The sequence below is a fragment of the Panicum virgatum genome, chromosome 5N (genome assembly GCF_016808335.1).
Source record: "Panicum virgatum strain AP13 chromosome 5N, P.virgatum_v5, whole genome shotgun sequence".
NCBI classification, from domain to species: Eukaryota; Viridiplantae; Streptophyta; class Magnoliopsida; order Poales; family Poaceae; genus Panicum; species Panicum virgatum.
In genome coordinates this window covers 31,215,640-31,226,909 of record NC_053149.1, presented here as the reverse complement: position 1 = coordinate 31,226,909, position 11,270 = coordinate 31,215,640, and positions in this window count along the sequence as shown.

Genomic DNA, 11,270 nt, shown 5'->3' with positions numbered 1-11,270 from the left:
TCGACAGAGGCCCGGCCTTCGACAGACAACACCATCGTCACAACGACCAACGACCACAACACCAGCAACCACGAAGATAATGGCGAAGATGCCTCGGTCGACGACCTCACCGAAGGAGAGTTCAAGGTTGACCTCCTCGATATGGGCATCGCCAACGAAGATATCCAAGCTATGAGAAGAACCGACGCACACCTTGCTGAGCATTTGCACCACGCAAAGCAAGCAACAACCCAAGCTGACACATCGAACGCAGTAGTCACAACAAGATCGAAGGGCAAGGAACATGAACTCACCGCACAAGAGCTGGAAGAGCAACTCAACAAGCTCAGAGAGGAAGAGCTTTGCTACAAGGCCATGCGGCAAGCCATCCGTGACTGCATGGCAAAGCTCTAAGGCTTCCCAGCCTCTAAGGCTTTATCATAAACCTGTCATTATCGAAGAAGAGCTGTACTCCAACGAAGAAGAAGGCGAGTATGCAGTAATACAGAAGCAGCATCAGCCACAACAAGGAGGCTTTGGCACCCCTCTTTTGGTAGAGTTCGAAGAGCTCCAATGGCCACCATGTTTCAACCCGGCCATTCTCCCGCAGTATGACGGAGACTCCGACCCACGAGAATTTCTCCTCAAATACGAAGCAGCAATCGAAGCAACCGGAGGCGGTGCCGCCTGCAAGGTCAAAGCCCTCGTCCTTTCATTAAGGGGCCTCACACAGCATTGGTACTCCAACCTCCCAAATGGTCACATCCTCGCCTAGGACCAGCTGCGAGCGGAGCTAACCGCTGCGTTCTGGGCGCCGAAGCTTGACGAAGTCAACTCATGCGATTTCCACAACTTAAAGCAAGAAGGATTCCCCTTGCAAGAATACCTACACCGCCTCGTCAGGCTTCGCGCAAGGGCCCCGAATGTAGCGGAGAAAATCATCATTGACATCATGGTCGCAACCCTAAGCCTTGGCCCATGCGGAGAATACCTCGAGTGCCACAAGCCGAAGACCCTCAACAGGCTCTTTGAGATAATGCAAGAATATTGCATCTCAGACAAGGGTAAGCGGTGAAGACTCGAAGAGATAAACGAGAAGAGGGCACGCAACAGTGACCGGGCGAGGCCACACCAGGTCGAGCAAGCAAAGACTCCGAAGGCCGTGAACACGGTCTCCGGTGACGAAGCCCGCGACTCCCGGCCTCAAAGCAACAGAGGAGGGAGAAGCGATCGAAGCAACAACAACAGGGGCCGAAGAGACAACGCCGGCCGAAGGCAGAAAGTCCCCTATTGCTACATTCATGGCAGGGACAAGGGGCATTGGATGAGCGATTGCCCCCTCGTCAAAGAAAAGAAAGAAGAATTCGACCGAAGCACCAACGCCCAGCCGCCGAAGCCCGTCAACTACACAACCCTCAACAACTAACCGCGAGGCCTGCTCCCACCCACTCAGTGGCAGCCTCCACAACAACCTCACTGGACTTCGGCGTATCCTACACTCTCTCCATCCTTCCCAACATTCCACTACAACCCCACATACACACCTCCAGCCCTTCCCACCCCTTCGGCACCTCAACTCCCACAAATCATAACCCCTTCGGCGCCACAGCAAGTGTGGTAGCCACCACCCGCACCACAAGCCCCCACTTACCTTCCCCCACCACCTAAGCTAGAACCTAGCATAGTCCCGGGAAGAGCTAACAATCCCATCGGAAGCATGGTAAATGTCATTAACGCCATCTCGGGTGGGTCAAACGAGCATGTGCACGAGACGAAGTGGCAGAGGAAAGAATCCTTGTTGACAATGGTAGCTCCGCAGATATTATTATTTGGCAATGCTATGGGGCTGACTAAACAGAACTTGCACAAGTCCCAGTACCCCCTCATCGGTTTCGGAGGGAAGAAAATTGAGGCCCTCGGAAAAATCGAGTTGAACATAACCTTCGGTGAAGGTAACACCCAAAGAACGGAGCTCATAATCTTCGATGTGGTGGACATCACCTACCCTTATAATTCCATCTTCGGCCACAACACCATCATCAAGTTCACGGCAGTCATCGATCAGGCTTACCTCTGCATGAAGACACCAACAGAAGGAGGAGTCATTGCGATCCTCGGCAACCAGGAAGAAGCAAGGAGGTGCGAAGACAACGTAGCATGTGCAATGAAAAATGTTCATGCGATCGAAGCCGCTGACACTGAGGAAGAAGAGGAAGAGCCGAAGCCCTCCAAGTTTGAGCAAGTGCATAAGGCAGAAGGATTTCTACCAGGTGAGCACACAAAGAAGGTACCGCTTTGCGAAGATGTCCCCGATCGCATAGTGACAATAGGCAAGGGGCTCGAAGAAGCCGAAGAGGCAAGGTTAATTAAATTTCTGAGGAACAATTAGGATGTCTTCGCATGGTCATATTCGGACCTACGAGGGGTCAGCAGAGAAATCATGGAGCACTCTCTTAGAGTAGACCCGAAGGTCAAGCCGTGAAAGCAACATCTCCGGACAATGTCCGAAGACCGAAAGAAAGCAGTCCAAGGCGAAGTCTAGAAACTGCTCGATGCAGGTGTCATTCGCGATGTGCAATATCCTGAGTGGTTAGCCAACGTGGTCATGGTCCCGAAGAAGAATGGCAGTTGGAGGATGTGTATCGACTTCACGACCCTCAACAAGTTTAGCCCAAAGGACGAATACCCCCTGCCTCGCATCGATACCCTCGTGGACGCAGCGGCGGGTTCGGAGATGTTGAGCATGCTGGACTATTTTTCTGGTTACCACCAGATCTTCATGAAGAAGTCCGACAAAGAGAAGACCAGCTTCACCACTCACTTCGGCACATATTGTTATGTCAGGATGCCAGAGGGGCTTCGCAACGCGGGATGCACCTTCAACAGAACAATCGGGGCAGTGCTTGGGAATCAGCTCGACAGAAACATCTCAGCATACATCGACGACGTCTTCGTGTGAAGTAAGAAGCGCGAGGATCACATCTCTGACCTCCGTGAAACCATTGCTAACCTTCGCAAGAATGGACTAAAATTGAACCAAAAAATTGTGTCTTCAATGTAAGACGAGGCAAGCTGCTAGGACGCATGATTACAGAACGGGGCATCAAGGCAAACCCCATCAAAATTGAAGCCAATAGAAGAATGCAGCCGCCAACAACGAAGAAGGGGGTCCAGAAGTTGACAGGCCAACTGGCTTCGCTGAACAGATTTATCTCACGATCAGCAGAGAAGTCGCTCCCTTTCTTCAAACTCCTCAGGGGCTCCGAAAATTTTAGTTGGGGACCAGAACAAGACAGGGCTTTAGAAGACCTAAAGAAATATCTAGAAAACCTCGCAGTCCTAACAAGCCCTTCGCCGGAGGCAGAATCGTTGCTATACATTGCGACTTCACATTCTGCGGTGAGCACAACACTGATCGAAGAAAGAATTGCCGAAGGAACACTAAAGTAATTCCCGATTTACTTCGTATCCGAAGCCCTCAGCGGGTCAAAGTTACTACACTCAGAAATAGAGAAGTTGGCATATGCAGTAGTGATGGCGGCCAGAAAACTTCGCCACTATTTCCAAAGCTTCAAAATCAAAGTCCTGACCTTGTACCCCCTTCGGGACATGTTCGAGAACAGGGAAGCCTCCAGAAGAATTGGAAAATGGGCAACACAATTGGCAGCACATACCATTGACTTCATTCCACGAAGTGCCATCAAGTCTCAGGTCCTCCCAGATTTTATCGCTGACTAGACACCACCAGCACCTTTGCAGAAACAACCAGTGATTGAAGCCATATGGCAGTTGGAATGTGGCGGAGCATACTACAAAAACGGCTCTGGGGCTTCGGCAGTCCTAACAGCACCTTCGGGCACCCAACTCAAATATGCGGGCAGACTAGACTTCGCAGGATGCACAAACAACATGGCCGAGTACGAAGGCCTGCTTCTGGGCCTTTGCAAAGCCCGAGCACTTGGTGCGAGAAGGTTATCCATCATATCTGATTCAGAGCTCATCACAAACCACATAGGCAAAACTTACAGGGCCCTCAAACCAGAGCTCGCGAAGTATCTGGCTGCGGTGCGAAGTATGGAAAAGTATTTCCTTGGTTTTAGCATTTGAAGCTTCCCCAAGCTACAGAACAAGCAGGCTGATGCCTTGGCAAAGGCTGCAGTAGAAAATGCCCCATTACCTCCTGATGTGTTCTTTGAAACGTTAAAATGCGGCTCAGTCAATTGAGCTAATGAGCTAGCGAAGTTCGTCAATGCTATCTCTAGCGAAGATTGGAGATCAACCATAATAGCTTACCTTCAGGGTCACTTCGTCCCGGAGGATGAAAAAGAGGAAAAGAAAATGTCTCTTCGGGCTCGAAATTTCTCCATCATTAATGAAGCCCTGTACAGAGGGGGTGTCTGCGCCCCACTGTTGAAGTGCGTCTCACAAATTGAAGGCAGGCATCTGTTACAAGAGATACACGCAGGCATGTGCTCTTCGCACATCGGCACGAGGGCCCTCATGGGGAAAGCTTTCCGCGAAGGTTTCTACTAGCCATCGGCAGTGGCAGATGCCCACAAAGTTGTCCGCACATGCTCAAATTGCCAAAAGCACGCCCATTACAGCAAATTTCCCCCAGATGAAGTTCACCTTATACCTCCGGTCTGGCCCCTCGCCAGGTGGGGCATCGCCATCGTCGGTCCTCTGCCAATAGCCCCAAGAAACTACAAGTACGCAGCGGTAGCAGTGGTGTACTTCTCAAAGTGGATCGAAGCCAGAAACACTTTGGGACATTACAGCTGCGGCTTTGCAAAAATTCTTCTGGCAAAACATTGTATGTCGTTTCGGCATACCAAGGGAGATAACCGTTGACAACGACAAGCAGTTTGATTGCTCCACGTTCAGAGAGTTCTGTTTTCAGCTGGGTAAGAAGCTGTGCTTCACCTCGGTGTACCACCCACAATCTAATAGGGCCATCGAAAGATCAAACGGCATCATCTTCGCAGGCATTAAAAAGAACATCACAGAAGAGACGAAGGGCAAATGGGTGGACGAGCTGCCAAAGGTCATCTGGTCGTACAATACAACAGAGTCGAGGGCAACAAAGTTTACACCCTTCAAACTCCTCTATTGCGAAGAAGCAATGACCCCAGAAGAGCTTTGCCACGGGTCTTATAGAACAGAGAACCCCGATGAAGATGTGAAGCCAACCATTGACATAATCGAAGCCGTAAAACACAAGCGGGCATCAACCTGGTCAAGTACCAGGAGGAGACCCGAAGATGACGCAACAAGAAAGTAAGGCCAAGGGAGATCAAAGAAGGAGACTTAGTGCTTCGCTGCATCCCGAAGGGCAAGTCGAAGGGAAAGATGCATACTAAGTGGGAAGAACCATTCTTCATCACTTCGATGGCAAGACCCGAAGCATGCAGGCTTCGCACTCTCGATGGAATCGAAGACCCATACTCTTGGAACAAGGACATGCTCCAGCGTTATTATGTTTAGTTTTTTTTCTCAATTTTTGTAATAAATTGTAAATTCTTTCTTCGCAACAAGTTTGCATCATGTACCCAAGGGCCCGTACTCTTTTCCTCACAGGGGAAGCCTTCGTGCAATCTCCTTGATCACCGAAGGTGTGAGGTTTTTAACGAGGCAGCAACCTAATGTAACCCCTTGTGAAATATAAACAAGATCCCGAGAAAAATAGCAAAGTATACCCAAATTGGTGCCAAAGCGTCTATCCCTCCTCGTCGCAGCGAAGAGGGGAGTCATCGGCGCATTGCAAGTGAATGACACTTGGAGAAGTAAGCCAAGGGCTCGCGAGCTCAACGGCCTGCAGCACCCTCCGGCTTCACTTCTTAATTTTTCCTAATCGAAAAGACCTTCCACGCACAGCGCCGAAGGCATGGAAACTCCTATCGTGCAAAAGCCGAAGGCTAGGGCTCACCTATGCGTGCTAAAGAGCAGAAGGTCTCCCTACAGAAAAGACCTTTTGCGCCGAGCGTCCTTGCAGCATCAGGGCACCCCAAACGTCACCAAACACAAGGCAAAAGGGGGGTGGCGCTTCGCAAACAAACAGATCACGCAGACAAGGCGCAAATCATCATTCAAGTACAAGGGGGGCTTCGCCTAGGTTTTTATATCCAAGCAAGAGTACATCAACTCGCAAACAAACCTTTGCCACGACCAGCGAAGTCACAATTACAAATGGGGCTTCGCCCTTAAAACCATTTGCATCGTTACATCTGAAACTTCATCCTCAAACACTATGCGGTCTATGTCTTCAATGACCATGCAGACCGCGCGCTCTAGAATTTCTTCGGCCATCCTTCGCAACTAAACTTCGAACGCAGGCCCTGCAAACAAACAAAGCCCACCATCAGACCCCTTTGGACAAGGTGTCTCCTCAAAAACGATATGCGAAGTGCCCAGCGTCGGGGGCTTCTCCGATAGGTTCTGGCTTCGGCTTAAGAAGCCCCATCGCAGATGCATAAGGATGGTCGGTGTCTAAAATGTGTTCTATTTCGCGGCGAAGCGAATGATCAGCGAGAGTCTTCACTTGTTTTTCCTTGTCATACGTAAATTCGGCCCAGAAGCGCTTGGCCTTTGCGTTGCCTGCATCATATCTCTGCTCCCTCCGTTCCCACCATTCCCCGATGGGACCCCATAGATGCTCATACGAATACTTCGCCCAGGACCCACCAGCAACATAAAAAGAACTACGATTCATCCATAGTGGCAGAATACCTTCGGTAATCCGCGCAGGTTCCAACACAGGGACCTGCGCAGACACCGAAGGTGTTAGTGTGTAATAAAACATGTGTTCCTTACAAAATACAACTACAACTTTAAATTGTTCACTCCGCGGCATTTACATCGTCATTATGCGGGGGAGCATCGCGGTCACCATCGCCGTCAATGAGTGCCTCCGCTTCTCCCGCTGCCATATCCTGGAGGTTGCCGGTGTGGGCAGGGCCAAGGAAGGCATGGGCATAGGCTTCAGTATTGTCTCGAAGATGCAAAACAAGCGAAGTCAACTTTCAAGTTGAGCAAAGTCGTAGCGCAATCAAAAGCGGCCAAGTACATGCTTCTAGAGCCACTCAGCCTCGGCTCGGACGAGGTCTCGCCCGCTTGTCTTGAAGAAGGTTGCCGTAAAATTATTGGCGATGTTCTTCGGCAGCGGGGGCAGGGAGTCGGGGTGGACTCCTCTGGCGAAGGCCACTCGAAGTTTGAGTCGTCCATCGACCGAAGCTGCGTCTTGGTCACGGCGGCATCAGCACCTCCACCGGCGAGGAGAAGCCTGCAGATGGAGGCGCTAAGAGAGCGTACAGTCACCGCAATGCTGAGATCACCCATTGCCCGACTGCCGGAGCTCGCCATGGCGATGCACCCCCGAAGCCACCGAAATAGTTCAGAGAAGGAAATGGTATTAGCGACCGGCGAGACGTCGGGGGCGGACATGCCCAATGTCTTCAAGAAATCACCGACCTTGGCTTGGAGGGGTTCGGCACCAGCCCGGAAGGCTTCGCGGTAAGCGTTGATGGCCTGATTTGCCGCTTGATGCCTGCACTAGGCCTCCTCGAGTTCTTTTCTCTTTGCCTCCGCTTGACGCCGGGCTTCAGTCACCTTCGCCTTTGAGGCATCGGTTTCCTGCCGGGCAGCCTCCAGCACAGTCTTCGCCTCAGCATGCGAGGTGGAGAGCGCAGCCTCCAATGCGGTCTTCTCTCGCTCCAATTGGGTGACCTTCTGCTCTAGGCTGGCGATCCGCAAGGGCTGGCCACGCTCCGCACTCAACTGCCGACTGGCGCATCGTGCCATCACGTACAACTTTAAAGCGAGGTCTTCTGTGTAGCGGAGCGCGTGGCCGGGCCCGGTCATCATCAGCCTTTGCTCCATCAATGGGAAGCAGAAGGAGTCGCCTGCCTCGGACAGGAAATCCCGTTCACATTCCCCGCTTTTGAAGCGAAGCTTCCCAACGACCTGGCCGCCAATCAGCCTTGCGTTCATCATACCGAGTGCCTCCATGACCTTGGCAGGGTTGGAGGTGCTCAGCATGTAGCCACTGCTCTCGGAGGAGCTTGAGCCGCCGCTGCTGCCCTCGCCACCGACTTGCTTCCCCTTCGTCGCCACGCTGCCCGAAGGGGGGGGTATGCCCCGAATCCCCCAAATCTTCGACATTCACCTCCTCCTCGTCTTCCGAACAGGATGTTGTTGTCCTCTCCGGGGACTTCTCCGCCGCCACAGCCGACACAGGGGCCTTGGCGGCACTTCGTCGTCACTCTCCGGCTCCGGGTTGCTCCACTACAGCGAGAAGGGGGTCTTCGCGCGTACATGAGCTACGGAGATCGGAGCAGCGGGGGGCCTCTCCATCGTGGCATTGTCCCCACTCGATTCAACCCCTCCCTCCGAGTACCCCTTGCTGCGAAGTGGGGACTCGGTGAAGAAAGTATCAATCAAGCGGGAACGCTTCTTCAGTCGCGCTCCGCCACCATCGCCCCTTCGTTTCTTCTACTTCAGGGCTCCGGTGGTCTTGCCACCTCGAGCGGCGGCAACCTCCTTGGAGACCCTTTTTGCCTTGCCTCTAGCTGCACCTGCAGCCTCGGCCTTCATCTTCTTCTTCCCCTCGGCTTCACTAAGCCGAGCTTCGGCGACACGCTGGGGGGCTTCGACGCCAAAAAAGGCGAACACCCGGTTGCTCCGGGTGCCGCCCAACTTCGCCTTCAGCAGCGTGTACTCCTTGGCCGCCTCGGCCCCAAGGACCTCGTCTGCAAGTACTCCTAGGCCGCCTTGGCCCCAAGGACCTCGTCTGCAAGTGTTTCAATCGCAACGGGGTTCACATCTGTGAAGACAGCGGCCAGATTAAAAAAATGGCGAAGGAGTGAACAACAACTCACCGTCCTTTGTGACCCCAAAGGACGTTGAGAAATTGGGCATTGGGAATCTGCCCACACATTTTTCCTTGCTCGCCCACGAGGAGATCGACCACCCCTCGCGGACAGGAAAACACTAGCACACAATGTACTCCTTGACGATGTCTCGGGTCCCAAAGACCTTCAACACTTCGCGGAGCATCGCGATGTGAGCCTTCGACTCCATCGTCTCCTCGTCCACCTCCACCACCGGAGGCTCCTCCCCGAGCGGACCAATTTATTTCACCACCAGAGGGCGGCTCTATGTCACGGTATCGAGGGGGACCTTGTGGTAGAACCACATCGAGGTCTAGTCCCCCCACTTGTTGCGGTAGGCGACCACGGGGCTCGGCACTGTACCCTTGAAGGCGAAGGTGTACACGCCGAACTGCGGCTCCGCCTCCGAAGTCCCGTCGCTGGAGCGCATGACTACCGTCTTCGACTGGTAGTGGCATCAAAAGAGGCGCGCGAAGCCTTCCGCACTGGGCTTCAATTTGCAGGTCTTCGCCAGCCACATGTAGAGGCTGAGCCGAAGCAATGAGGTCGGCATCATCTAATGCAGGAAGACACCGAGAAGCTTGAAAACCTCCACCACAGCCGGGTCGAGGGGGAAGCGAAGGCCGGTGGCGAAGAAATCGCGGAAGACCACCACTTCGTCCGGATGAGGCTTCGCAGAAGTCTCCCGGATGGAGGGGCCTGTGCGAAGCTGACTCAGAGGATGCCCGACCTCTCCATGTCCTCGATCATCGCTTGGGTCATGTAACTCTTCTCGAGGACGGAGGTCGCAGGAAAGCGAGCTCGTTCCTTCTGAGCCATCTCTTCGGAAGAGGCCGTCATGAAGTCGGGCAAGGACGGCACCGAAGCAAGTCAAGGAAAATGAGCGAAGCAATAAGGCACGAGAGCAAGAGCGAAGGGGGGCTGGAGGGGATAGAGCACTGGAAAGCATGGGGTTCCAGCTCGCCCCCTCCCCCCAGGCTTATATAGTGCCAGCCCACTCGACTCGAGCACCCTGAGAAGCGCGCTGCTTCAAGGTGCAAAGATCATCGTACTCCTCCCCGCGCGCGAAGGAAGTCGAAAAGGCCCAGGGACATCGTCTTTTCGCCAGGAAGCCTAACCGTCTCGTTGACTTCAATTTTTCTTTTCTTTTATTTATTTTCTTGACAAACATATCAATACCCCGAAGTATAACCTCACACACGGCGAAGTTGCGCATTTTCCTCTATCACTGTCCCACTGCAGGTATTTCGTTGCCCTCGCACGCTCACCCGCCCGAAGGGTGGCGCTTGAGGGGTCGTTTCACGCACCAGATTGTCGAGCCTCTGGGTACTCCGAGGAGAATACGAAGCCTCGAGGGGCTACTGCTGGGGGAGCCACCTTCGGATGGCAGGCGAAGGTACGGTGCCCTGCAGACCCGAAGCCCGAGGACAAGTTGATCGCACGGGATATTGGCGCGAAGGTCAGGAAGCAAAGCACCCTTCGCGAAGCCCGACAGCGAAGACTCGAAGTTCCGAAGGGTGATCCTTGGTTAGGTGCCGTGTGCAGCGAGCCTAGCGAAGCCCCGGCAGCGAAGGCTCGCAAGTGAAGGCCCAAAGATGAAGGTGCACAACAAAGGCCGGGCCCGAGGGCCTATGGCAAAGCCAGATGACGAAGCACGAGGAAGCTTTGGAGAGGCCCGCTTGTCAGTACAGCTGTAATCCACCACCACGGTCCTTGTTGTGATATTACGTTTGTACCCGTGGAATATTCCTTAAATGTAGTAGTTAGAGGGCATTACGGAGAATTTACGCCGGCGGGTAGTTGAGCCGCCGGCTATAAATTCCCATGTAACCACCAGTGATGGGACATTCAATACAGAGAATTATTGCGCATGCCTTGATTTTCGTGCTAGTATCTTGGATGTCAATTTTCTTACGAGACTTCTCCCTTGATGAATCGAGCTGTTGTGATTCCTCCTCTCCGAAGGGTATCGTACACCAACAGTTGCATCTTGAGATTTAATACTTCTTCTTGTAGATCAAGACTCCAATGCATCTCCATAGTCCTACAAGCTCAGCAAGTACCTTTTGGTACCCAAATCTTGTTGGGTCCATCCGAGTTAGATACAAGATGCTTAGGAACCCAAATGGCCCTTATGCTAGTTCGAGGAGAGTCAATCACTCTAATAGCACAGGTACCAGCTTTGTCTTTCCTAAGCTTAGTAAAATCATAATGGACAAGGTTTGAGTTAGGTGTTTTACCTTTGGGACAATCCTTACCCAAATGTCCTTTTTCTCTACATGTGTAGCAAGTGCGATGTATGGCTTTGCTTGCCTCAGAATTATCCTTGATATTCTGCACTTGCTTCATTTTGGGCTTCACCCATGAATTTGACTCTTGATTGCACTTGTAGGAGTGAGGTTGGGC